The following is a 24,552-nucleotide window of genomic DNA, read 5'->3' as shown; positions in this document are numbered from 1 at the left end:
TTTCACTCTTAACTAGGGCCTCAATATCTCTCGAAAACCAAGGTTCCACGTACTTGTTATCTTTACCTTTTAATCAGACAGGCACATGTAAGCACTGTACTCTCAAAATTTTGCTTTTGAAGGCTTCACAATTCCCAAGCACACCTTTTCCAGAGAACAGCCTCTCCCAATCCACACTCGCCAGATCATTTCTGATACCATCAGGATTAGGCTTTCTCCAATTTAGAATCTCAACCTGTGGACCAGACCTATCTCTTTTCATACTTTGAAATTAAGGTCATTCTGGTCACTGGATGCCAAGTGTTCCCCTACACACACTTCTGTCACCTTCCCTTTTTCATTCCCTAATGCAGATCCAGTATGGTACGCTATCTTGTTTGGACTTCTACATACTGATGAAGGAAATTTTCCTGAACACATTTGACAAACTCTATCCCATCTAGTCCTTTTACAGTGTTGGTTTCCCAGTCTATATGTGGAAATTTAAAATCACCTACTATTAGAACCTTATGTTTCTTGCAACAGTCTGGGATCTCTTTACAAATTTGTTCCTCTAAATCCCTCAGACTGTTGGGTGGTCTGTAATAGAGCCCCATTATCGTGGTCTTACCTTTCTTATTTCACAGTTCCACCCATAACGCCTCACCAGTCGAGTTCTCCGATCTGTCCTTATGAAGCACTGCTGTGACATTTCCCCTGACTAGTAACAGCACCCCTTCTACTTTAATCCCTGCTGCTCTATCACGTCTGAAACAATGGAACCCTGGAATATTGAGCTGCCAGTCCAGCCCCTCCTGCAACCAATGTCACTAATGGCTACAGTGTCATAATTCAAGGTGTTGATCCATGCCCTGAGCTCATCCGCCTTTCCTACATTACTTTTTGCACTGAAATATATGCAGTCCAGGACATTAGTTGCACTACGCTCAACCTTTTGATTTCTGACTTTATCTGAGGCCTTATGAACATCTGCCTCCACAACCTCTCCACTAACTATTCTGGGTACTTTGCTTCCCATCCCCCCTACAACTCTAGTTTAAACCCCTCTGTGTAGCATTAACAAACTTTCCCGTTAGGATATTAGACTCCCTCCAGTTCAGGTGCAAGCCATCCCTTATGTACAGGTCCCACCTTCTCTGGATGAGAGCCCAATGACCCAAAAATCTTATGTCCTCCCACCTACACCAAATCCTTAGCCACATATTAGACTGTATAATGTTCCTAGTTCTGGCTTCATTAGCGTGTGGCATGGGTAGAAATGCTGAGACCACAACCCTGGAAGTCCTGCCCTTTAACTTAGCACCTATCTCCATGAACCTCATCACTCATCCTACCCATGTCATTGGTACTGTAATGTCCTGGTAAAGATTTTACTGCTAATGTCGTAGGGTATTTCATGCAATAGTTTTCTGTAGAAGCAATATGTTCTGCTGCTAGTATTTGGGTTACCACTAAAGATAAGGTACGTGGCCTATCAGCGGCATCAACAGAGCTTTACCAAGGGGAATCTCTCGCAGGCGGCGGTTATTTAAAAAGGGAGTTTCGGGAGCATTTGTCCATTGTACCTGGCCTATCAGCGGTGACAACAGAGCTCTATTAACTAACTAAAAGTACAGAAGGGATAAGCAGAGTGGCCATTGTACAGGAGTGGGCCAGTGGCGAGAGTAGAAGCAACAGGCTTTAGCTCAAACCAGGCTTTGGCTAGGAAGAGGTATCGGCTCTGTGTAAAGCGTCTGTTAAGGTTTCCTTTTCATTTTTTTCCCCTCTCTTACTGTACCATTTAAATGGCTGTGGTGTGTTCTTTGTGTTGGATGTTGGAGAACTGAGAGACCCACTGTCTCTCAGCGAGCTACATCTGTGTGAAGTGCATCCGGCTGCAGCTCCTTGAAGACCGTGTTCGGGATCTGGAGCAGCAACTGGATGACCTTCGTCTTGTACGGGAAAGCGAGGAGATAATTGATCAAAGTTACAGGGAGGTAGTCACCCTGAAGTTGCAGGAGGTGAGTTGCTGAGAGAAATGGAAATAGGCAGTTAGAGCAGAACACACCTGTGGCCATTCCCCTCAAAAACAAGTATACCGCTTTGGATACTCTTGTGGGGGATGCCCTCCCAAGAGAATGCCACAGCGACTGGGTATTCTGAAAAGAGAATTTAGAGAGCTAGGTAGAAAACTGCGAAGCAGGACCTCCCGGGTAGTAATATCTGGATTGCTACCCGTGCCACGTGCCAGTGAGGGTAAAAACAGGATGATTTGGCAGATAAATGCGTGGCTGAGAAGCTGGTGCAGGGGGCAGGGCTTCAGGTTCTTGGATAATTGGGACCTCCCCTGGGGGATGTATTGCCTGCTCAAAAGTGACGGGTTGCACCTGAACCCAAGGGGGACCAATATTCTCATGGGCAGGGTTGTTAGAGCTGTTGAGGAGGGTTTAAACTAACTTAGCAGGGGGTTGGGAGCCGGAGTGAAGGGACTCAGGAAAGGATGGATGGTAAAAAGGTAAAGATAGCATCTAGTTAGATTGTCAGGAAGGGCAGGCAGGTGATGGGACTTAGTAGAAGCCAACAGGCTGAGTATGAAATCATTAGGGATGCAGAGTCAGAAAGGATAGCAAATACAGTACTCAAGGTGTTGCATCTAAATGCGCATAGTATAAGAAATGAGGTGGATGATCTTGTTGCAATATTACAGATTGCCAGGTATGATGTTGTGGCCATCACTGAATCATGGCTGAAGGATGGTTGTAGTTGGGAGCTGGTTGTCCAAAGGTTACACATTGTATCGGAGGGATAAGAAGGTAGGCAGATCTCAAGAGGGTGAGTTTGTTGAATGCCTAATAGTTAGCTTTTTAGAGTAGTTTGTCATTGAGCCTACTAGGGGATCAGCTGTACTGGATTGGGTGTTATGTATTGAACCGAAGGTGATTAGGAAGCTTAAGGAAAAGGACCTTAGGAACCAGTGATCACAATGTGATTGAGTTCAACTTAAAATTTGATAGGGAACAAGCGGCACTTCAGTGGAGTAAGGGAAATCACAGGGGTTTGAGAGAGGAGTGGGCCAACGTACATTGGAAGGAACTGCTGGCAGGGATGTCGGCACAGAAGTTCTACTGGGGATCAGTGAATAGGAGTTGGCACCATGAGTACGTCGGAAACAGCGGTTTCAGAAGATTTGAGCACCAGCCTGTGCACATTTGACTGTTTAATTATGATGATCCTTTTTGGGTTTTTTTCTTTCTTTTCTTTCATAATTGTTTGGTTAAGCTACCATTCATAAATATACTTTCTTTATAACTGGATGCAGTGTACAGCCTGTATTTCTCGCCGCCGGGCGATTCCACGGAATCAGAAAGTTACACAGTATTCACAGAAACAGGGATTCTGGTGAGCAAGCCATCCCGACCTCACAGGTTTGGCAGAACCCAAATCACTCTACCGTAGATGTACAGAGTCTGAGAAAGTTGGCTTTCTTACCGCTGAGTCTGGTGGCTGTTAGAGAGGGGCTAACGAGCAGCATCGCTAAAAACGCCTGGTAATAAAAGGGGTTTTCAGTACCTACATGGACCATGACCTCTGGCTGTACACCCTCCCACTTCAGAATGCTGAGTACTCGACCCAAGATGCCCCAGACTATGGAACTCATGAGGAAACATAACATCTGAGAATTGCATTCTTGCCAACGGACTCAGTGCCAGAGATGCGACCACCGTGACTTTCCTCTGTTTCGTTAATGCCTCCAGCCCACCCCAGCAGTATCCAAAGTGGTATACCTGTTGTTGAGAGGGATGGCCACAGGGGTACTCTGCACTGGCTCCTGAACCCCTGTCCCCTTCCTGCCTGTCACCCAGTCTCCTGTGGCCTGCACCTTGGGTGAAAACTACCTCCCTATATGTCCTATCTATCACCCCTTCAGTGTCCCGAATGATCTGGAGTTCAACCATTTCCAGCTCCAACTCCTTAACAAGGATGTTCGAAGCTGAAGCTGGACGTACTTCTCACAGTGGTCTTCAGGGACACTGGAGGTCTCCTGACTCCCCACATCCCACAAGAGGAGCATTCCACTATCCTGCCTGGCACCACTACTGTCCAAGTTGAGCAGATACGAAGAAGGGAAGGAAAAAAAAAGCTCAAGCTAGAGCTCTTCTTTTCTTACGTTCTCTGACTGAAGCTTCGAAGAGCTAAAGCCACAAGATCACCACTCTGACTCTGTCCACTCAGATGATGGCTGCTGCAACAGTGGTCACTGTGCTTGCCCCTTCCGTCCTTCAATTTGCTCTTGTTAATCAACCTCAAACATGGATTGGTCGCTAGTCAAAGCTCTATTACGTTGCCATGACCCCCTCCTCCTTTTTCTACTCAGGCAGTAGACCTGAGTGAAATCTCGGGCAGTGGACCCGAATAGTTTGCAAAACTGCTTTTTTTACTTCCTGTGTTCATTCTTCTTCTTTCAAATATGCTTCTGCTACTGAAAGAACCAATGATTTGCATTTTGATGGTGTGTTTTCAGACCAATTGAGAAATCTGGCACCTTGTTGTCTCCAAGGGAGTTCAGTGAGGTTTCGAGCAGAGTGTGCACCCGGAAGCCAAGAAACCTGGAGATGTTGCGCGAGCCCATGGTTGACTCCATTTCTCGCCGATGTCATTGATTAAAGTATCAAGCAAGATTGAGATCAAAAAGGACGAGAGCAAAAGGTAACTAGGTGTTCTGTGCCATCTGCCTGCATTTGATTGGTCTCTCTCTCTCGCTCTCACTTGTTGCTGCCGGAGGAAGGTGCCAGAGTCTTCAGTATTGGTCAAGGTTTAATCTACAAGGTTTGTTGGTCAGACTCTGTAGTTTAGGTTATAAGGTATTCCTAGTTACTCCTTTTTTTAATTGCTATTTTGTGCATTTTTGATCAGGGGACTGGCTCTGCAGCATACAGTCAATGTACCACACAACACTAAATTAAACTAAAGTGAACATTCCTAGGCTGGTTCAATGACATAGTGGTTCGATGTTTCATATTCTGCGTTTTTCACTCATTTTTATGTGTGTATGGGAGACCTATTGCAACGAGTGCTTTGTGCAGATGAGTGATTTCAAAGAGGAAGTGCCAATACTTCTGAGTTAGCCAGTTTGTGGCATTCTTCGAGGGAAGTTCAACCAGTGGCTCGGAGTTCAGCACTGTGAGTAAAGCAATAGAACTGCTACAGAAAAGAGCTCTAACGTATATGTGCACATCTAAACTGGTTTACCTGCAATGTCCTATTTTCTTTTTCTGTTTACTGTTTGTTAAAGTTGAGATATTGGTAAATATACTTCCACTGTAATTGTATGCTGGTGTATGATCTGTTACTTCATGGCAAGTAATAACTTTGCATGAGGCAATATTTACACAGCATTCACCACAATGGACGTTCCCTCGTTGGAACATTCCAACTTTCCTGTTTAGTTGAGCCCGAATCATACCGACCCTAGACGTGTGTTGCTATTGAGGATGTTGCTATCGTTACCCATGCGATGCTTAGTCACGTGGCTGTCAGCCAGAGTTAGCTAACAAGCTGAGTTTGTTATGAGCCCTGGGGAGGGGGTTACACACAGTACTGTGATTTTCCAAATAAAGAGGAGATGGGTGTGCTTTAAGATAAGGAGGCAAAGAGACAGAAGGATTTGTCTGAGTGACACTTCATTATTGTCTGAAGGAAGATACCAATACCACATTGCATACTTTAGCAGGAGGTCTAAACCTCTATCAATGCCAATACGTACCAAGTTGTCATTCTGTTGTTTAATTAAAACTGACACGCAGGAAGTATTCAGCAGTGTAAGCTAATCTGTAGAGGAATAGTTCTGATAAAAGTCTTTGATCGGAGACATTCACTATTTCTCTTTCCACAAGTGTAATTGCATCTGCAAAGTGTTCCCTGCATACTTGGTTCATTTTCAGCTTTTTTTTTATAAAGTTGCTCTTCTCCAGGATTTCTACACATGCTATTTTCTTCTTAAAGCAAAACATATTGTGCTACTAATGCTTCTAGATCATGGAGTGTTTCTAAAGGGAACGTTGAAATTTTGTTCAGTTGTTTACACTCATTAACAATGAATTCTCAGTACAAACACTCTGAGAGACACCATCGATCAGAAACTTAACCACAATATTGTTCTTACATCCATATTGCAATGGCAAGATCATTTCAGAGCGTGGTAGCCAGGGCCAGGTGTAACCCCCAGAAACTTTTCAGCAGCCCATAAATCAGTCCATTTCAACACACATACAATGCTGGAGGAACTCGGCAGGTCAGGCAGCATCTATGGAAACGAATAAACAGTTGTTGTTTCAGGCTGAGACACTTCATCAGGACTGGAAAGGAAGGGGGGACGAGGGAAGAAGCCAGAGTAAGAAGGCAGAGGGAGGGGAAGAAGTACAAGCTATACAGTGGTGGGACAATCTAGGTGGGTGTGGGAAGAGGGATGAAATAAGAATCTGGGAGGTTATAGGTGGATAAAGTAAAGGAAGCTGATAGGAAAGGAGAGTGGACCATTGGAGAAAGGGAAGGTGGAACAATAGAGGGAAGTGATAGGGAGAAGAAGAGAAGAATAAAGGGCGGACTAGTTTGGGGAATTGAAGAAGAAGGAAGGGAAGTGGTAAAATTATGGGAAGCTGGAGAAATTGATGTTCTTGGCATCAGATTAGAGATTGCCCAGAAGGAATATGAGGTGTTGCTCCTCCAGCTTGAGAGTGGCTTCGTCGTGGCAGTAGAGGAGGCCATGGACTGATATATTGGATTGGGAATGGGGATTGGAGCTAAAATGTTTGGCCACCAAGTAAACAATAAGTACACTGCAGATGCTGTGGTCAAATCAATATGTACAAACACGCTGGAGGAACTCAGCAGGAGGGAAGTGACCAAGTAATCCTGCTTTTTGCTCAACCAGTCAGTCCACTTGCTTGGATGAGTACAGCCAAGAAGCTTGAAACCATCAAGGGACAACCATGTATTTGACTGGTACATAGTTCTTCACCTGATACATTCACTCCTTCCATCCTGGGTGTCCATGGCTGCAATGTGAACTATCCACAAAATACACTGAGGCAACTTGCTAAGATTTGTTCAGAAGGATTCCTGAACCCCCAACTTCTACCGCCCAGGTTAAAGGAGGCAGAAACATGGGAAAACTGTTACCCATCTCTTGAAGTCACATACCAAACTGGAATTCTTCCTGAGGTTGCTCATAATGCTGATTTGGAAATATATTGTTTTTGCTTCATTACTTCATTGTCAAAATCCTCATACTCCGCCCACCAGCATCGTGGAAGTGCCTTCATCACACTGACTGCAGGGGTTCAACATAGTGATTTAACACCACCTTCTGAAGTGCAATTAATGTTTGTCAATAAATAATGATCTTGACAGCAATGCCTATATTCCACATATGAATATTAAAAAATTGCTCTGCTCGGGTCACAATTAATGCTCTCACAAACTAGGAGATAAATTATCACAGTAAATTGTGTTTCAATTTGTCTTATCTTTTGACACAGCATTCTACTTTAAATTAATTTGTTTTCCACCATTTCAAGGACTAATTGAAAGGAGAACAAATGAGATGCAGTCTGTTTCATTTAAGTACACCACTCAAACCTATATTTCATTAATGCTTCATTTCCACTGAGAACACACTGGAGCCCTGCTGAGTTTGGCACGGTTTACAATGACCTGATTCTTAAAGGTCTTGCGTTTTTTCAAGCGTCAATGAAATTATAAGAGTTTCGGCCAGCCGTAACTGTTGATGTAGCAACAACCACAAACCTCTTATTTGAGTGCTGGATATAGCAGTAATAACGTTCTGCAGATTATGTGAGAGTTTCAATTAGGACTCAGGGATAATGTGCCTAAAGATTCCCTCATCTGCACAATGAAAATGATCACCTCTAACATATTGAATTTATTTTTGTACATCTTGCTGCAGATTGCAGGTTAACTGAATGTAAGCGCCATCTCCACTCGGATCTTAATGTACAAGGGGCGTCTCCTATTTGGAGATATAGCAGTCAATATTAATGAAACCCTTGTAAATCCTTGAATTCTACTCTTTGTACTTCTCACTGGTCTTTAGAAAATTTATTTAGTAAACTTTAAATCCAGAATGATTTTTATATTTTGTTTTATGTCCACAAATAACAATCAGAATAAAAATTAGGAAGTATCCTGACTGGTTGCATGATGGCCTGGTACAGCAATGTCAATGAACAGGAATGCATGAGGCTGCTGCAGAAAGTAATGGACACAGTTTGGTCCTTCATAGGTACAGACCTCATCATCACCAAAAGCACCTACAGGAGATGACCCATCTAGGCCATGTCCACTTCTCACGATGAGTGTCAGGCAGGAGGTATGGAAGCTCAAAGCACCAGGTTCAAGAGCAACTATTTTCTTACACCCATCTTGTTCTTAAACTAACATGCACAACCCTAACCCTTCTGCAGCAAAGGAATACTACAGATTAACTACCATGAACTTGTTTATAATTGCATTTTTGCATTAATATTCTGTGCTTACACACTTTTTCTTAATTGCCTTGTATAATTTATGTATATACATATTTTTATGTTCCATGTTCTGTCTGAACCTGTATGTCTGTGATATTGCTGCAGGCAAGTTGATTTTTGTGCATTTGGTTTCTTCTATCCACATATGTCTGCACATTTTAATCAGGCCACAAACAATACCTCAACACTCCTGTGATTCAATGATGACCCAGCTGGAAAACAAAGTGACATAGAAGCAGGATCTACCGCTGATGGAATCATTGCCATTGAGGTATCATTGATTCCTTCATACATTGAGAAGTCCAGCTAGATCAGTAATCTGCTGCAGATTAATTTGGACAGGTACATAAATGGTAGGGGTATGGAGAGCTATGGTCCCAGAGCAGGCCAATGGGAGCAGGCAGTTCAAATGTTTTGCCATGGACTAGATGGACCTAAGGGCCTGTTTCTACGCTGTACTTTTCTATGCCTCAATGACTCTATAACATTGAAGACAGAGAATTGGAATAAGTGGAACTATTTCAGACTGGAAGGATGTACTGGAGTGCCACAACAATCAGTTCTTGTCCCTCAATTATTTATCGTCTACAATATATTACTGACTTAGAGGATGGGAGAAGAGTGTATAATCACAGATATACTGATGGTCATAATACCATTAGACATAGCAGCGGGACTAGAACATTCGGCCCAACAATTATGCTCCGCCATTCAATCATAGCTGATTTATTTAACCTGTCAAACACATTCTCCTGCCTTCTATAGTGTTTGATGTCCTTACTAATAAAGAGCCTATCAACCTCTGCTTTAAATATACACCCAATGACTTGGCCTCCACAGCTGTCTGTGACAATGAATTCCACAGATTTACCACCCTCCGGCTGAAGAAGTTGCTCCACTTCTCTGTCTTAAAGGGATGTCCTCCATTCAGGCTGTGCCCTCTGGTCCTAGACTTGTTAGGCTGGAAAGGTCATAAAATCAAAAATAAATGAGTGAGACTACCTGGATACAATCCAGCTTATTACCTGAAACAGCTTCAGTTCAAATTGTTATTTTTTAAGACACACAGAGAGTGCAGTGAAAATTTACTGGATTGGCAATGCTGAGTTTGCTATTTGAGAAGAGACTGAGCAGATTAGGTCTATGTTGTCTCAAGACTAGATGAAAGAGAGGGCTCATTTACAGGGCTCAACAAACTAGATGCAAAGGGGAATCTTCCTCAACAAAGTATAAAGTAAATCTATAATCAAAGTAGATGTGGTATTTGTCACCAAATACAACCCTGAGATTTTCTTCTGGGTGTATTCAACAAATCTATAGAATAGTAACTATAACAGGATCAACAAATGACTGGCAAATTAAAGCTATCAGCCAGAGTGCAGAAGACAACAAACCGTGCAAAGGCAAAGAAATGAAACAATAATATAAATAAATAAGCAATAAATATCAAGAATATGAAACGAAAAGTTCTTGAAAGTAAGTTCATTGTTTGTAGAAATATTTCAATGATGGGGCAAGTGAAGTTGTGACATTATCCCTTCGTTAAAGAGCTGATAGTTGAGGCATAGTAACTGGTCCGAAGTCTTGTGGCCTGAGTCCTGAGGCTCCTGTACCTTCCTCCTGAAGGCAGCAGCACGAAGACAGCATGTCCTGGGTAGTGGCGGGGGGTTTCTGATTATGGGCACTGCTTTCCTACAACAGTGTTTCATGTAAGTGTGCGCAGTGGTTGGGAGGGTTTTACCTGTGATGGACTGGGTGAAGAGTTTGAAATCAGAAGTATAAAGAGTAGGCCACTTAGCAATGAGATGGAGAGAAAATTATTCAAGCAGAGCATGGTAAACCTGTTTAATTTTCTATTTCAGAGGACAGTAGAAGACCAGACATTGATCTCACTAATGAATTTCTAGATTTTAAGAAATCCAAAGGATGTGGAAATAGTGGAAGTATTCCAGGGTAGGAGATCATCCATGATCTTGATGTGTAGCCGACCAGGTTCAAATGGCCAAGTGCCCTACTCCTGCTCCTATATTTTAAGTTCTTATGTTCTTAGACCTGAGTTTAGGAATTATCTTCCCAATTTTCTGTTCAATGGAGGATTAGAGGGTGTAGATTTAACCTAACTTTTAGAAGAATTAGAGGAATAACGAGGAAAGACTTTCTCATCCAGAGGGTACTTTGTGTCTGGAATGTAAAATAGTGGCAGAAGCCCTTATAAAATTTCAAAAGTACTTAGCTGTGTTCTTGAAGAACCTAGTCCTAGAACATGTAGTAAGTTAGGTAGATTTATTTCTGATATCATTATACTACGATGAGCCAAATAGTTTCCTTCTATATTGTAAGTTTTCAATTATGCTATTAGAAATATGGATGTTTTATCAAAGATATTGATTTTACTCATGAATAATCTATCCATGGCTAGGTTTACTGACTGGGTCCAAATGAGAAGTAGTGCTCTGTTAATAACTGATAGATTTGTTGTTACAATAATCCCATTATATACATGGGGGAAACAGTAAAGACAAGGTTTTATCAAGTATTTTCTTGTGCATAGGTCCAGTCATCCATCCAAAGCCTGTCATTTGTAGGTTGGACTGTAAATTAAGTGAAAAGAAAAATAAACAATTACATTCATGAAGACTCAGTACAGAAAGGAAGGCACAATTTAATTAAATATTATGGATTCAAAGCTAAACCAAGATCAATGTGCTGGGCTAAAGTGTAAACAAGGTAATAGCTGGTTAACATCACAATTCAGCATTCTTAAAGAGTGCCTTACAAAACGCTGCATCTGCAGTAAATTAGACGTGTTTACATATGCTACAGACTTTTTGGTAATATTTTTTGCTCTACCTGAACCAATTACAGTGGATACTTGCAGAGAACAGTCAGCATGGACTATGTACATATGGATAGACAATTATCGCCAAATAGCTTCAATTTGGAATGTGCTTTATTCAGTACCAGTAAGGTGAATTGGCTGAGAAGGAAATGGAGATAATGGAAGAGTTTTCCATGTGAGATTATAGTAATTTGAGTTCAGACAATTCTCAGTAGAACAGACTGCCTGCCGAGATTCAGAGCAGTCTTGGCAGCATTTACTTATAAGAGGTCAACAATGAGGATGCCAGCTTTTTTCTCATATATGGGATATATGTGTTGTTGACTAGTTCAGCATTTAACATCCATTCCTAATTGCCTTAGAGTAGACTTAAGCTGGTTGAGTCCTATTGGTTAATGAGTTTCAGATTCTGATAGCTTATTAAGTAATGATATATTCACAACTTAGGAGTGATGGGGATTGCAGGTTTGAGAGATGCTATTGTAAAGGAATTGATGAATTGCTGCAGAGCATATTGCAGGTGGTCTTCAATCTGCAACCATGGCCAAGCGGTCATTCTTGATGCGTGTCCCCATTGAAGTACCTGAGACCTCACAGAAGTTCGGAAGAACTGATGACCTTCTTAAGGACAGTTCTTCATAAAATCTCCCCTTTTTGGGCCTTGTGAACATGTGTGTCAAGTCCCTAAGGAATAGGCGCTATCACCTTAGCTTGGGGCAAAATAGTAGTAGGCTGCTCATCTCTTACAGGTTCAGCGAATGAACGTGACAGGGAATCCGGTTTCTCATTCCTTGGCCCTGGTTGATAGGTCAGGATGGAATCGAAGCGGTTAAAGAAAAGAGACCACCTGCCCTGCCTGGATTTCAGTCCTTTGGCCTCCTGAGTATTAGTGAGGTTCATGTGATTTATCCATGCAATAAAGGGGTTCTTGGCCCCCTCCAGACATTGATGCCACTCCTTTAAAGCCAACTTTACCATGAGAATCTCTCTGTTTCTGATATTGTAGTTCACCTGTGATAGGGATAGCCACCGGGAGAAGAACATGGTTTATTGTACGAAGGTGTCTGTTGAGACAACACTGCACCCACTCCAACATTCAGGGCATCCACCTCCACGACGAAGGGAAGGTCCGAATTAGTTGAAACCAAAATGGAAGCTGTCATGAATTGCTGTTTGAGTTCTGCAAAAGTGGCATCCGCTTCAGGAGTCCAAACAAAAAGGCCTGTAGATCTCTTAGTGCTGTCAGCAAAGCTGCTGCTGAGCTTAAGTTCCTAATAAACTTTCTATAAAAGTTGGCAAATCCCAGGAATCATTGGACTTTTTTCATAGTGGATGGTTGTGGCCAATCTCTGATTGCCTGTGTCTTAGTGGGGTCCATCTTGAGGTTGACTTTAGTGAAGATAAAACACAAAGATGAAACAGTGGTTATGTGAAATTCTGATTCCTCCAGCTTGACAAAAAAATTCCATGATCTAGAAGCCTCTTTAAGGTAGCTCCGCCATGGACTTCGACAAGATAAGGATATCATGCAAATAGCTGAAGGCATACTTATGGAGAACTTCCCAGAGCGTGTTGTTTATAAAGGCCTGGAAAACTGCTGGTGCATTCACGAGGCTGAAGGGCATAACCAGTAGTCATAGTGACCGGTCAGTGTGTTGCATACAGTCATCCGTTCGTCGCTCTCATTTATGCAGATACCCTCCACATGTCTAACTTCAAGAATGTTCTTGCCTCATGGAGAATCTCAAAGGCAGAGTTCATAAGGGTTTGCTTTGGGATGTTATGCGATTCGGCCCTCTATAATCAATGTATGGACATAGGCTCTTGTAATTTTCCGGTACAAAGAAGAAGCCCTCGAGGTCTGGTGTGGTGGAGGGCCGAATGAATCCCTTGGCGAGAGCCTCCCTTATGGACTCCTCCAAACACACACACACCTATACCTACACAAATAGATACCCACAAACATGCACACACACCTATCTGTTGTGTAAATGGCTTTCTACTAGCTCTGAGGATTAAATCCACTCCCATGGGAAGCTTGTTGGAGGTATGTTGAAAGAGTTTAACAGGAAAGAATGAGAAAGGTGTTGGGACAATAACATGTCTTTATGTGACCCTGGTTTTCACTGAGGATAGTTTTGTTGTAGACCCATTATTTAATATTATGGCTTGAACATCATTGTGAAACAAGATAAAGTGAAGGGAATGTTCAGTTACTATTTAAATATGAGGAAGATGTTTCACAGTCTCTTCTGACTGATGGAGTCAAAAGCTTTGTTGAGATTGAAAACAAACTTCATATAACAGCTGGTGCTTCTCCCTGTATTTCTATTTGGAATAATTAAGCAGTCATGTCCTCTGTACCTCTGTCTGGATGGCATTCACACCATGATTTAGGGGGATGTGCTTTAGTATCTGGAAGACATCAGTTGAAGAGGTCTCTGGCAATGAATTTTCCTGTGACAGACAACAGTATAACAATCCTCCTGAACACAGCACAGACAGACATCTCCATTCTTGAAAGTGATTATGTTTGTGGCAACTCTGAAATCTTCTAGAATATGCTTCTTTTTCTAGATATGGGCAATGAGACTGGATTTTGACTGAAACTGTTGACCACCAGGTTTGAATATTTAACCAGGGATATCATCTTCACATGAGGCCTTCTTACTTCTGAGTTAGGATGTGGTCTTCTTGATTTCTTGTCGGTCAGATATGGTAGCAAGCCTGTGAGACTGAATCAAGGACATTCACAATAAGGACAGAGTTGTGGTGGAGAAGATATTCAAAGGTTTCTTTAGGCAAGTGTTAATTAACTCTGTCTCTGATGATTCACCCCACTTCCTGCTGTCGTTGGGGAAGGCCCTTGGACATTAACTGTATGACAAAGGCATTCCATTAGTCCTGAGAGGGGAAAAGCTCCAGGATATTGACTCAGTGACAAGATGACATTGTAGGCTTGATGTCAGAATGGTATGTGACTTGGACGAGATCATGAAGGTGGGAGCGTACTCATATCGCCTATGGCCTGTTTAGGTCTATATTTAGGTTTGGTTAAGAGCTGCCTATGGAGAAATCTTATCCGGTTGCTGCAATTCACCTTGTAGATTCTGCACGTTTCAACTACTGTATGAGCTTTTGAGACAGTCAATACAATTTAATTCAAACATGCTACTTAATGCTGAATGAGATTTCTGTGAAATTTCTTAAATATTCTTGAAAATGTAATCATCCAGAACAGAAGCAGGTTTTCATAACTCCCTGTTTGATGTTTTTTAGATATAAAAAAACTTTCGGAATTAGGAAATGTCTTACTTATCCCAGAAAACTCAAGCTCTAACATACTTTTTTAAGTGGTTGGTCCAGCTGAATTTCTAATCATTGGGATCTAGCAGGATATTGAGGCATGGGAGATATGATGATAGTATTGTCAAGATGTTATGAGGGTAAATTTACTTTAAATTGACTAAAATTTACTATCTACACATTGCTAAGGACTCAGTAAATACATATACAAGTTGTAAGAAAATAGTGACATGCAATTGGTGTCACTAAAACTCTGAAATTCAAAACTAGGGCTCTAGGATGTCCAGATTCATACTCAAACCCTCTGGAAATGCTAAGTGGTTGGATATTGCTGAGTTGAAAACCATTAGAACAGCATTTCAAATGCAAACAAATACAAAGATTCTCCAATCAAAATCTCATGGTGACTCAAGGATATATTTATTTATAGAATGTCATTCCATCAGTAGCACTGATGCAGCTAACTCAGTCTTCCAGAACAAACAAACAAGTTAATGACAGTACAATCTAAAAAGGGGATGGAGCTGCTGAAAACTGCATTTATTTGTTATCTGCGTAAAATGTCACTTCTTTGTAATTGTGGATTTTTTTAACCTGCTTGAAGTGAAATTATATTCTAACTGTTGAATTGCACTTGTTCATCTGAAATGCAACTCAAGTAGTATGAACTTCAGTCAAATAGCTGACGCAAATACAAGACAAATAAGGGTGATGAAAGAGTCTAAACTGAATTTCAGTTTGATCAGGTAAGGGGAGAGGGAGTGAAAAAAATAGTTTAACATCAAAGGGAAAGCTGCAATTACGGTAGTAATAGTAGGCAGAATTTTTGCTTAGATGTATGTTTTCTCAGCTATGAAGTTACTACAGTCAGGATTTGTCAAATCATCTGCAGACTGACCTCTGAAAGGTTTGTGAACAATCACTTACCAGCATGCAGCATAGAGCGGCCGAGAGAAAGGCCACTGAACTATCATATTTTACATTTAGGTCTTTGTAATCTCCAACTTTGAGTAAAGGCAAATCACCACAGAATAAGGAATTCTCAACTGTTGTCACTTGTTAAGTGCTTTGTCAAACTCAACCATAACCGATGTTTTCACTGCAGTTGGGAGGCAGGTAGGCCACATAGACTCGTAGTTAAATTGGTAAGTGGAAACAGTGTTCCACTAGAGATTAAATAATATGACAATCTCAGACCACTTGAAACAGAGAGTGATACCATTCCATCTGAACTGGTATTGAGATGCTACAGCGTACTTGTAAGGACAAGATGCATAGATGTTTTATAAGCAAAAATTTTTATGAAGGGTCAACACACAATAGACAATAAAATCTGAAGTACATTCTTGTGTAAGTAGTTACTTCTGTCATTCTATGAAGTTGACATTCTGTTTTTTACATCTCCAAAATCACGGAATAGTACAACCACAGAATGATAACAAGGAAGGGGACTTTTCAGTCCCATCTGGGCTCCTCTAATTTAGTAGCATCTCCTCTGAAACACCCTGTCAGCTAAGAAAATTAAATTCTTGAAAAGAACATCTACACCTTGAAATACCTTGAAACTTCTCTTCATGCACCTGTAGCATGAAGGAGGAGAGCAGGGAGATGGAAAGTGATGTAAATAGAAGAGGGGGTGTTTACACTGTTGAAATACTCACAATCACATAAGAATGAAGTTTTTTCATTTCTTAACCACTGGGTGGGATTTGTTTGGATTTTCAGAAAGCCTTTGGTGGAGTCCCACATAAGAGTTTAATGTGAAATAGTGAAGCATAATGGAATCGGAGAAATGTACTGGCATGAATTGAAATTTGATGGACATTTCAAAAACAAAGGTGGTCATATGGCCTTTCTCTGGGTATCAGACAGTGCTGGAGCATTGCATGGGTCCACCAATAGTATACTGTACTTCTTTGTGGGGTAAAGACAGGATATTTCCTCACAACTGAGGTATCTAAATGAGACTTGGTTTAAGGTAAGGGTAAGTCTGGAGGGATCTGAAGAGCAAGTATTTTCACTCAAAGAATGTTTGAAATCTGGAAACACGCTGAAAACACGTTGCCTAAGTAGGTGGGGAATGTAGATAGTCCAACAGCACTGAAGAAATATCTAGAGCAACATTTGAATGGCCAAAGCACAGAAGGCCATAGACCAAGTGCTGGTAAGTTGGATCAATACAGATGGGAAATTGATGGCCAGAATGGACAAAGTAAGCCAAAAAGACTGTTTCTGTACTTTATGGCAATACTTGCAATATTCACAATTATAGGAATGTAGACATGTCACTTATTCAAAGTTCAGAGTTTTAAGAATAATTTGGCTTCTGATTTGGTGACCGTAAGCAATTTTTTATCTCCAAATACTGAGATGGTATTCCTTATCCAATAGGTAAGAGCGTATCAAACTCAGTCTCTGCCCAAAGAAGAGTTTGATAACCTTAAAGTGCACTCTGCCCTGGTAACCCCACTGTACACTAGCTTGATAACCTCATGCCAGGAAGCTTGCCCTACGTAAAACAACTTAACCAGCTTCACCCGCTAACAACATGAGAATACAATTTAAAGACCAACTGTAGTTTTCTAATCAATTTGTCACCAAATATATATTTTAAACAAATAATTTTTAGCCAATATATTATTGCAGATGTTAACTACACAGTGATCTTAAGTCTCACATCTGAGAACCATTTACAACCAATGGCAAAAATTGTTTCTCCCTAATAAATCTTAGGACTCTATACAGACACCATAATAATTAATTAATTGAAAATCAAAACCTTAATAATTATGTTAACCCATTTAAAAATAGTTATTCTAGTCCATAATCGGCAAGAATAAGAATACCACATTAGAATCAGAATCAGGTTTATTACTACTGACATATATCATGAAATTTGTTGATTTATGGCAGCACTACTGTGCAAGACATAAAAAAATACTACAGTTACAATAGTAAGCAAATAAATAAATAGTGCAAGAAAGGAATAGTGAATTAGTGCTCATGGATCACTCAGAAATCTGACGGCTGGGGAATAAGCTGTCCCTAAAACATTGAGTGTGGGCCTTCAGGCTTGATGGTTCCAACAAGATGCAGGAATGTCCTGGATGGTGAAGGTCCTTCACGTTTGATGTCTCCTTCTTGAGGCACAGTGTTGCACCATCAATAACTCTCGGAGACGTGAGTCAAGGTAGGCTTTTATTGGCTGGAAGAAAGCACCGTCAGCAGCAAGAGACCACCACACAACATCCTGGAGACTGAGGGAGGAGCAGTGCCTCCAACCGCCTTTATCCAGGGGTCTGTGGGAGGAGCCACAGGAGCAGTCAGCAGGTATATGTAGTTCACCACACACAGCCTTTTAAAGACGTCCCTCAAAACTAATCAATCAGCTTCAAACCCTAGGCCTCAATACCACCTTGTGCAACTGAATCCTCAGTTTCCTCACTTGCAGACACTGGTCAGTTTGAAATGGTAATAACATCTCCTCCACGATCTCCATTAGCACAAGTGCTCCATAAGGTTATGTACTTAGCTCCCTGCTCTAAGCACCACTCCAATGCCATATTCAAGTCTGTAGGCTGAATCAAAGGTGATAACAAATCAGCACCTCGGAGTGAGATTGAAAATGTGGCCCAGTGGTGCCGCAGCAACAACCTCTCACTCAATGTCGGCAAGATCAAGCAGCTAATAATTGACAACTGGAGGAGGTACCAAAGGTCCATGAGCCAGTCCTCCTCAGTTGGTCAGAGGTGGAGAGCGTCAGCAACTTTAAATTCCTTGATCTTATCAATTCAAAGGATCAGTCCTGGGTCTAGCACGTAACTGCCATTACAAAGAAAGCACAACAGTGCCTCTATTTTCTTAGAAGTTTGGGAAGACTCAGCATATCATCTCGCAATGTGGTAAACTCCTACAGATGTGCGGTGGAGAGTAGATTGACTGTTGCATCACAGCCTGGTATGGAAACATCAATGCCCTTATATGGAAAAACCTATGAAAAGTAACGGATATGGCCCAGTCCACTACAGGTAGAATCCTCCCCACCACTGAGCCCATCTACACGGAGTGCTGTAACAGGAAAGCAGCATCCATCATCAAAGACCCACACCGTCCAGGCCACGCTCTCTTCTCATTGCTGCCACCAGGAAGGAGGTGCAGGAGCCTCAGGAACCACACCACCAGATTCAGGAAAGGTTATTACCCATCAATCATCTAGGTTTCTCATATCATGGGGTTCTTTTCCATGCTGTTCCATTTGTTAACCTTTTCTTCAGTAGTGATAGTGTCTTCATTTTTCTGGGTTGTGCTCTCATTTAAGCTTAGTGGTGTATAATTCCTATCAGAATTGCATATGCTTGCGTGGAGTGTTGATGAAAGTCTATCCTTCCAAGTTTCATCTGACTGTTGTGTAGATTTTTAATGTCTGCTATTCCTATTTCTCCTTCTGTCTTAGGCACTGCTAATCCAAGTGCATTTGAATGTACATAATGTTTTCTGAAATTTGTCATTTCAGTTCTTATTTCACTTAGTACATTTTCCAGAATGGTTTATAACAAAGGTATTATGCCAAAAGAATATAGGTATAGCAGAAGTGTTTATGGCCTTTGTTATATTTTTACTGTCAAACTCTATTATAATAATAATAATTATTATTATTATTTCCTTTTTCTCTTTCTTTTGGTGTTTGCACAGTTTGTTCTTTTTTGTACATTGGTTGTTTGTCCATCCTGCTGGGTTTGGTCTTTCATTGATTCTATTGTCTTTCTTGCATTTATTCTGATTGCTTGCAAGAAACTGAATCTCAGGGTTATATATCGTGACAGAATACTATATGTACTTTGAACACAGAACATAGAATAGTACAGCACGTTACAGGTCCTTCGGCCCACAATGTTGTGCCGACCCTCAAACCCTGCCTCCCATATAACCCCCCCACCTTAAATTCCTCCATATACCTGTCTTGTAGTCTCTTAAACTTCGCTAGTGTATCTGCCTCCACCACTGACTCAGGCAGTGCATTCCACGCACCAACCACTCTCTGAGTGAAAAACCTTCCTCTAATATCCCCATTGAACTTCCCTCCCCTTACCTTAAAGCCATGTCCGCTTGTACTGAGCAGTGGTGCCCTGGGGAAGAGGCGCTGGCTATCCACTCTATCAATTCCTCTTAATATCTTGTACACCTCTATCATGTCTCCTCTCATCCTCCTTCTCTCCAAAGAGTAAAGCCCTAGATCCCTTAATCTCTGATCATAATGTATACTCTCTAAACCAGGCAGCATCCTGCTAAATCTCCTCTGTACCCTTTCCAATGCTTCCACATCCTTCCTATAGTGAGGCAACCAGAACTGGACATAGTACTCCAAGTGTGGCCTAACCAGAGTTTTATAGAGCTGCATCATTACATCACGACTCTTGAACTCTATCCCTCGACTTATGAAAGCTAACACCCCATAAGCTTTCTTAACTATCCTATCTACTTGTGAGGCAAGATTCAGGGATCTGTGGACATTTATCCCCAGATCCCTCTGCTCCTCTACACTACCAAGTATCTTGCCATTTACTTTGTACTCTGCCTTGGAGTTTGTCCTTCCAAAGTGTACCACCTCACACTTCTCCGGGTTGAATTCCATCTGCCACTTCTTAGCCCACTTCTGCAACCTATCAATGTCTCTCTGCAATCTTCAACAATCCTCTACACTATCTACAACACCACCAACCTTTGTGTCATCTGAAAACTTGCCAACTCACCCTTCTACCCCCATATCCAGGTCGTTAATAAAAATCACAAAAAGTAGAGGTCCCAGAACAGATCCTTGTGGGACACCACTAGTCACAACCCTCTAATCTGAATGTACTCACTCCACCACAACCCTCTGCCTTCTGCAGGCAAACCAATTCTGCATCCACCTGGCCAAACTTCCCTAGATCCCATGCCTTCTGACTTTCTGAATAAGCCTACCATGTGGAACCTTGATAATAAATTTAATTTAAACTTTGAGATTTGAAGTCCTTGATGGTAGGGAGGCATGTGTCTGTGATGGAATTGGGAAGGTTTATAACATTTTTCAGCCTTGTTCGATCCTGTGCGTTGGAACCTCCATACCACATGGTGATGAAACCATTCAGAATGCTCTCCACGGTACATCTGCAGAAACTTTCTAGAGACTTCTGTAATATACAAATCTCAGACTCCTAATGAAGTGCAGCCAATAATGTGCCTTCATTATGATTGCATCAATATGTTGGGCCTCTGAGATGTTGGCATCCAGGAACTGGAAGCTACTCACCCTTTCCAACGCTGATACCTCATTCAGGATTGGTGTGTGTTCTCCCGACTTCTCCTTTCAGAATCAGAATCAGGTTTATTATCACCGGCATGTGATGTGAAATTTATTAACTTAGCAGCAGCAGTTCAATGTAATGCATAATCTATCAGAGAGAAATATAATAATAATAAATAACATTTTAAAATAATTATAATAAACAAGTAAATCAATTATGTATATTGAATAGATTTTTTTTTAATGTACAAAAACAGAAATACTGTTTTTTTTTTTAAGTGAGGTAGCGTCCAAAGATTCAATGTCCATTTAGGAATTGGGGAAGAAGCTGTTCCTGAATCGCTGAGTGTGTGCCTTCAGGCTTCTGTACCTCCTACCTGATGGTAACAGTGAGAAAAGGGCATGCCCTGGGTGCTGGAGGTCCTTAATAATGGACGCGGCCTTTCAGAGACATCACTCCCTAAAGATGTCCCGGGCACTTTGTAGGCTAGTACCCAAGATGGAGCTGACTAGATTTACCAGCTTCTTTTGGTCCTGTGCAGTAGCCACTCCATACCAGACAGTGATGCAGCCTGTCAGAATGCTCTCCACAGTACAACTGTAGAAGTTTTTGAGTGTATTTTTTTGATATGCCAAATCTCATCAAACTCCTAATAAAGTATAGCCGTTGTGTTGCCTTCTTTATAACTACATCAGTATGTTGGGACCAGGTTAGATCCTCAGAGATCTTGACACCCAGGAACTTGAGGCTGCTCACTCTCTCCACTTCTGATCCCTCTATGAGGATTGGTGTGTGTTCCTTTGTCTTACCCTTCCTGAAGTCCACAATCAGCTCTTTTGTCTTACTAACACTGAGTCCCAGGTGTTGCTGTGGCACCATTCCACTAGTTGGCATATCTCACTCTGTACACCCTCTCGTCACCACCCGAGATTCTACCAACAATGGTTGTATCGTCAGCAAATTTATAGATGGTATTTGAGCTATGCCTAGCCACACAGTCATGTGTATACAGAGAGTAGAGCAGTAGGCTAAGCACACACCCCTGAGGTGTGCCAGTGTTGATCGTCAGCGAGGAGGATATGTTATCACCAATCCGCACAGATTGTGGTCTTTTCCGGTTATGAAGTCGAGGATCCAATTGTAGAGGGAGGTACAGAGGCCCAGGTTCTGCAACTTCTCAGTCAGGATTGTGGGAATGATGGTATTAAATGCTGAGCTGTAGTCAATGAACAGCCCCCTGACGTAGATGTTTGTGTTGTCCAGGTGGTCTAAAGCCGTGTGGAGAGCCATTGAGATTGCATCTGCCTTTGACCTATTGTGGTTCTTGCTGAGGCAGGAGTTCAGTCTAGTCATGACCACCCTCTCAAAGCGTTTCATCACTGTCGATGTGAGGTAGACATTAAGGCAGCTCACATTATTCTTCTTAGGCACTGGTATGATTGTTGCCCTTTTGAAGCAAGTGGGAACTTCTGCCCATAGCAGTGAGAGGTTGAAAATGTCCTTGAATACTCCCACTAGTTGGTTGGCACAGGTTTTCAGAGCCTTACCAGATTCTCCAATGGGACATTCTGCCTTGTGAGGGTTCACTCTCTTTAAAGACAGCCGAACATCGGACTCTGTGACAGATCAAAGGGTCATCAGGTGCAGCAGGGATCTTCACAGCTGTAGTTGTGTTCTCCCTTTCAAAGCGTGCATAGAAGGCGTTGAGTTCATCGGGTAGTGAAGCATCGCTGCCATTCACGCTATTGGATTTCATTTTGTAGGAAGTAATGTCTTGCAGACCCTAACAGAGTTGCCATCCATCTGATATTGCCACCAATCTCTTTCAAAATTGTATCTTCACCCTTGAAATAGCCCTCCATAAATCATACCTCGTTTTCTGGTACAGGCCTGGGTTGTCAGACTTCAATGCCACAGATCTAGACTTCAGCAGATGACGTTCCTCCTGGTTCATCCACGGCTTTTGGTTTGGGAATGTACAGTAAGTCTTTGTGAGCACACACTCACCCACACAGGTTTTAATGAAATTGATAACAACTGCAGCATACTCATCCAGGTTCGAAGATGAATCCCTGAACACAGTCTGGTCCACCGACTCAAAGCAGTCCTGTAGGAGCTCTTGTGCTTCCCTTGTTCATACCTTCTTGGTCCTCACTGCAGCTGCTGCAGCCTTCAGTCTCTGCCTGTACTCAGGGAGTAGAAGTACAGCCAGGTGATCAGACTTCCCGAAGCGCGGGTGTGGAATAGCACAGTAGGCATTCTTGATGGTGGTGTAGCAATAGTCAGGTGTGTTGTTTCCTCTCGTATTGCAAGTGATGTGTTGATGGTAGTTGCTTAGTTATTTTTTTCAGACTGGCCTAGTTAAAATCTCCCAAAACGATGGTGAAGGCGTTAAGGCGCGCTGTTTTGTGCATGTTGGTCCCATTGCTCAGATCATCTAAAGCCTGCTTGACATTGGCCTGAGGTGGAACGTAAATCACTACCAAAATTACCCCAGAGAACTCTAGTGACAGGTAAAAAAAGACGTCACTTTACTGGTAGATATTCCAGGTCTGGTGAGCAGAATTGGAACAGCACATTTGTGCACCAAGAAGAGTCGATCATGAGGCTTACTCCTCCACCTCTGCTTCTGAGTTCCTGAAGTCCACAATCAATTCCTTAGTCTTGTTGATGTTGAGTGCAAGCCTATTGTTGTGACACCATTCAACCAGCCAATCTATCTAGCTCCTCCATGCCTCTTCATCACTGTGTGAGGCTCTGCCAACAGAAGGGCTGTCATCAGTAAATTTATCAAAGGTGTTTGAGATGTGCCAAGCCACAAAATCATGAGTGTAGAGAGAGTTAAGCAGTGGGCTAAGTACATATCCTTGAAGTGTGCCTGTGTTGATTGTTAGCAAGGACGAGATGTTATTACCAAGTGAAACTTACACTTATAGCAATTGTTCTGCATGTCTTAAGACTAGAGGGGAAATGTGATGATTTACACATAATGATTGGTAAGTTTGGACTAGAAATTTGATGGGAAATGTTGAGAAGCTTTCCTTTCTCCTCACATTAAGACATGCTAAATCCGCTTGTGGTAAAAAGGAACTTTTTTAAAGTAATTTATTTCATTTTGCTGAATCTAATTTATATGACTGATGTTTTGAGCAGTGTCGCCAGTAATAATGTACCAACTTAATGAGGAATCTGTCACATTCTTTCCTAAATGATTCAATAACCATAATTTGTTGGAAGTACAAAAGAAATAAGAGGAATATCTTATTACATATTCTCCGAGGTGTTTTTGAGCTTATTTGACCAGTAATGTTGAAAGTGGTATGTAGGTTAAAGGTTATGGGTAGAGCAATACTGGCAGGAAAGGCACAGCTGTAAGATCACATGGAGCGAGATTATCCCACTCTTGATTGGTAAAATTCTCTTTGCTTTAATAAAAAGTGAGATGGTAGATTAAAACATCTTAAAATAAAATATATTTGCACGAGGAAATAAAGGATCCTTGTTTATGTTTAGGGTTACCGGTACTCTGGAGGGAGCTGCAAGATTGCTTGATTCAATCAAAGGACCTGATGACTTCATAAACCAGAGGAATGCAGTC

At 41.7% G+C, this 24,552-nt stretch overlaps 1 long non-coding RNA gene across 2 annotated transcripts in view; it reads right to left on the bottom strand.

The window, feature by feature from the left end:
- LOC140714591 (uncharacterized) overlaps positions 1-24,552 on the bottom strand; it is an 82,788-nt gene that overhangs the window by 19,643 nt on the left and 38,593 nt on the right. Inside the window, exon 1 of one of the 2 annotated variants that reach the window (XR_012095942.1) lies at positions 9,400-9,476. The exons of the other annotated variant lie outside the window; for it this stretch is intronic. This is a non-coding gene — a long non-coding RNA (uncharacterized lncRNA). Of the gene's footprint in view, positions 1-9,399; positions 9,477-24,552 lie in introns of those variants that run through there. 2 annotated transcript variants of the gene reach the window in all.

This window comes from Hemitrygon akajei, chromosome 22, assembly GCF_048418815.1.
Source record: "Hemitrygon akajei chromosome 22, sHemAka1.3, whole genome shotgun sequence".
Lineage (NCBI taxonomy): Eukaryota > Metazoa > Chordata > Chondrichthyes > Myliobatiformes > Dasyatidae > Hemitrygon > Hemitrygon akajei.
Note: the sequence above shows the minus strand (reverse complement) of the source record. Positions and strands in the feature narration are given on the sequence as shown.